This window comes from Orbicella franksi, chromosome 13 (assembly GCF_964199315.1).
Source record: "Orbicella franksi chromosome 13, jaOrbFran1.1, whole genome shotgun sequence".
Classification (NCBI taxonomy): domain Eukaryota; kingdom Metazoa; phylum Cnidaria; class Anthozoa; order Scleractinia; family Merulinidae; genus Orbicella; species Orbicella franksi.
In genome coordinates this window covers 16,598,816-16,603,123 of record NC_138157.1, presented here as the reverse complement: position 1 = coordinate 16,603,123, position 4,308 = coordinate 16,598,816, and the positions used below count along the sequence as shown (strand labels likewise).

The following is a 4,308-nucleotide window of genomic DNA, read 5'->3' as shown; positions in this document are numbered from 1 at the left end:
ACACTTGATCGGTGCACGCAAGGGAATTTGGAAGAGGGAAAATGTGAACTAGCTCCAAAAATAAATATATGACGCTCCTTCATTGGTTGATTTAAATTTTGTCGCAGCGACATTTCGCAGAAGGGTGGACACGCTGTGACAAAGCTGCTTGCGCTTATTTTGTCGCTGCGATATGTCGCACGAATTCAAAACAGTTTGAATTCATCCAACAGATCGCAGCGACAAAATTCTGTCGCTGCGACAATAATTTTCACATGTCACAATTTGTTGCAGCAAGCTGTCGCGGCGACGTGTCGCAGCGATTTGTCGCATAGTGGGTCTCGGCCTTAAATGTGACACGCCTTAAATTTAACACCACTTTGTGATTGACGAGAATTTTTTCTCACATCAACGCTACCAGGCTGAAAATGTTTTTTTATCCGCTGTTTGTTATTTCCTTTCTTTAACTTGATAGAATTGAACAGCTCTGAAGAATCCTGAATTTTTCGTCAATATGTAAGAGTAAATTGACAAGAAGGTTTGTCGACTAAAACGTCAGCTGATTGTACTTCCTTAGAACATATCTGTGGGATAATCTTCTTTGAATAAGTTAAATGAGAGTCTCCTCCGGCCGAACAAGGCATATTTTTTAAAACAGATGATAATCAAGTCTATAGTCAACATCTTAAAATTGTTTGTTGTTATATTTTTTTAATTTCTTCAATCGATTAAAAGTAGAGACACGAGGACAGAGAGGAGCAACTTAGGTACAAATGAGGATGATATCGACCTAAAGTTGACAGGTGTTGTTCAAAGTGCACAAAGTTTTTCAGCTCAAACTTGTGGTTTCTTCAATATGTTTTCCAATATCTCCAAGTGGTCATGACGGAGAAAATCAACAGTAAATTTCTTAGTAATATTTTCCTTTTGTCCAGATTCTCTTGGAAGGTGACTCGCAGGCTATGTAAAATTCCTTCCATACTACGGGGTCCTGTCAAACTAAACTTAGTCTGAGTTTAAGGCTGCACTGTATTTGAACGCTTAGTCGGCTTACTTAGGTTTGCTTCAATTACTTTGCGCTCACAGAATTACAGCTGAACTAATATACATACGGGCTATTGACCTAGCGTGAGGTCTAGATGGCTGGATATTGGCCAACTTCATTTTTTTTTTTCAGAAAAAGAACGAGACCAATATCAAGCCATCTTGACTTACCAAGTTTACTCAATAAAGGATTTTTTCGATGGAAAAAGAGCACTATTTTTTTGGCGGGACACAGCGGGTAATCCAGAGCAGGCAAGACAGCGCCATCTTTCACGCTCGGGTAGCCAATAAAACCCCAGGATTCGGTTCATCTTACCCGTTTAAAAACGCCAACTGTATAATAAACCTATATATCAAACAGTGGTTTATTTTGACCCCACCTTTTCCTCAGGGTGCACGTGTTCTCATTTTCCCATTTTCTTGCTATTTCTAGCTTTAACATTCTGAACAAAACATTCCTTGTCTCTATGTGGATGAAGAAAGAGAACAGAATACAAATGCAAACAAATAAATGTTTCTTTATCAATCCTCCTGCATTTTATTAAAAAAAGGAACCGTAAACCTTTACAGAACACACCCAGTAATCACAGGAACCCCGCATTATATAATTAAGCAATTTATCACCGTCCCATTATAAGCGTTTTCTGCAGGAATGGATGTTTTGTCTCGAGATCTAAGCCTGAGGTTTGGGAACTTCTTCAGTAAAGATCCGGGACACTGAATTCCAGCCTGTGTAGGCGTCGTAACTTCCACTGTATCCGGCACAATTACCGACCCAGAATCCCACGCGCACCTTGCCTTTGTGGATGTTGTTGCAGTGTCCCTCAATATGGCGAACGCGATGGGGATTTTTACCACTTCCTTTATACATGCGCACAACACCGTCAATTGGAAGAGAGCCTGAACATTCAGCACCGTTGAAAGTGAAATACTTTGCAGCAGCTGTCACAGCCGTAGATTCTTAGAGTACCAGTCCAGTAAACATGGAGGGAAGTGTGAGAGAAGTTCTTGGTGAACACACAGTCCTTTACAAAACTAAAAAAAAAAAACAAGAGAAATGAAAGGGATCGATAACTGATCAAACGGAAACATTCACTCGACAATATCAATGAAGTGAAGTGAAGTGAAAGACTTTATTTAATGAGGGTGACCCGTGACAGTAACTTAAGTTACTGATAAACTTGGGGCCCTCAGCTTAAAATAATCAGAATAAAAATCATTAAAAATCAATCAATAAAAATATTTATGTGTTGTAGGGCAATAGAAATCAATTTAAACTATTTGACAGCGCTTAACACGATCTAAACCATCACGAAAATGAAACACAAAGGAAGAAAGGGATAGTGTCCTGATTGCCAGTGTAAACAACGCTCACACAATAAGCTTGAGATAGCTGTGCGCAATGATCTGTTACAAAAACATCACCTACAAAACTCAATCACCTTGATCAGACCGTTATCTGTTTGGTCATTCAAGTTTTTCCATGTACACTCTTTCCAGTTCTTATAAGACATCACACCAGGAGTTCCAGGGGTTTCACTTGTTCCACTCTCTCCGCGCTGCCCCTTTTGGCCGGGGAGGCCCTGGACTCCAGGTGTTCATTTGGCGCCATTCTTTCCATTGATACCAGGAGTTCCTGGAGATCCCTGGGGTCCAGTCTTTCCCGGGCTGCCCTGGTCACCTTTGGCTCCGTCACGGCCATCACGACCATCACGACCTGGTGCCCCAGGAGACCCAGGCTTGCCGTGCATACCAGGGATACCACCATAACATAAAGCAAGAGGCTGCTGGATTGGAATGAAAAAAAGGCCTTAATTATTCGGGATTCACAATCATGAATTTTAACGCTGTTTTTTACCAGTCACTCGTATACAGAGTGTTTGCAATTTGAATTAGTAACAGTGAGGCAATTTTCGAGGAGCAGTACTTTACTACATTTAACAATTATTCGCCAAAGGCAAAGTGAACATTGGTGAATATTCACTTCTGAAAATTATACTAACAATTAATTTCACCTTAGTTTATTGCTGCGACTAAAAAAAATTAAAATTCAGTAATATTATGGATATGCCAATTCAAGAAATCATACAAAATCTGTTGGTGGAGATTTTTTACTAGTCACAAAATACTTTGTTCCACTCATGGAGGCTTAAATTTTACTGCTTTTAAAGTTTAAATTTCGTAATTTTTCTTCCTACTAGAATCAGGCCCCTGTATTTCCCCCTGCTTTGGTTGCAATATTTTAAAATTTTTACAGCGACGAAGAAAACTACTTCTGTCTATAATGAAGGAAAGCCCAGATTGTTTGTGCCGCTCAACCGGTTTAGTCAATCAAAGCTATAAATAAGGCAACGTGGACGCATCTGTAATGTCCAAAGTTAAATCAATAGTGTTTGCAACGAAATTTCGTTTTACTCTTACCAGAAATTAACATTTGTCAGATAACGCAATAACTCACCATTTTGTACGACGGTTGATTGGTTTTGTTATTTGCTCCGGCACAGTACATCAGCAAAAACATCGCCGACAGAGACAACAAGGGCATTATAGAGACTTTAGGTGAAATGAAGGCCATTATTTTCTTAGTTCTTCGCGATCTCGCTACGAGAAAACGTTTACAACGACCAGATCAGTGCACATTAAAGTAGGGTAACGGTGAGAGGCAAATTCTACAAAAGAGACGTTATTCTCCGTGTTAAAAACTTATAGCGGAATTTTCCGACGTGAAAACGTTTTCTCTCTTTGTAAAAATTTGAATTGAAACTTTGGTTAAGTGGTGCTTTTTTTAGTTTAGTGACGGGGATATTCAAACTCTCTGAAAGCTGTACTTCAAGTCGTCTACTAGCTTCTACTCAAATCGGATATGTGTTTTTTATATCAGTGGAAATGCTGCGAAAATTGAATATCATATCTCTCACTCAAGACAAATTTCCTCTCACTGGCGAATTTTGAAACGATAGTGCTAGTTTTGAAAGGAAACACTACGCATTTTTTCCTCGTGCTGCTTCTTTTTTTACCTGTGCAAAACAACAACGCATGTGAATGTTTCCCAATTTTTAACGCCAACTCACAATATTAGTTTTGAATTGGAGAAATTGCCGGCGGCCAAGTGGAGAAATGCATAAAGCTATCTAAACTATAGAGAAGTTATTTTCCTTGCGACCTATTCCTATTCGAAATTTAGAGTGGCATCGAATAATTTTTCTGGATTTTAGAGTTTCGACAAAACTTCCCTAATTGGCAAAGAGACGTGATTTTTTGGTGGCATTACAATATTGAGAAACT

At 39.2% G+C, this 4,308-nt stretch overlaps 1 pseudogene across 1 annotated transcript; it reads right to left on the bottom strand.

The window, feature by feature from the left end:
• Positions 1 to 238: 238 nt before the first annotated feature.
• LOC145466487 (uncharacterized) lies at positions 239 to 4,108 on the bottom strand (annotated as a pseudogene). The gene is made up of 3 exons (XR_014041903.1): positions 3,482 to 4,108; positions 2,466 to 2,810; positions 239 to 2,048 (listed from the first exon to the last, which is right to left on the bottom strand). The product of XR_014041903.1 is annotated as an uncharacterized LOC145466487 (transcript).
• Positions 4,109 to 4,308: the final 200 nt, after the last annotated feature.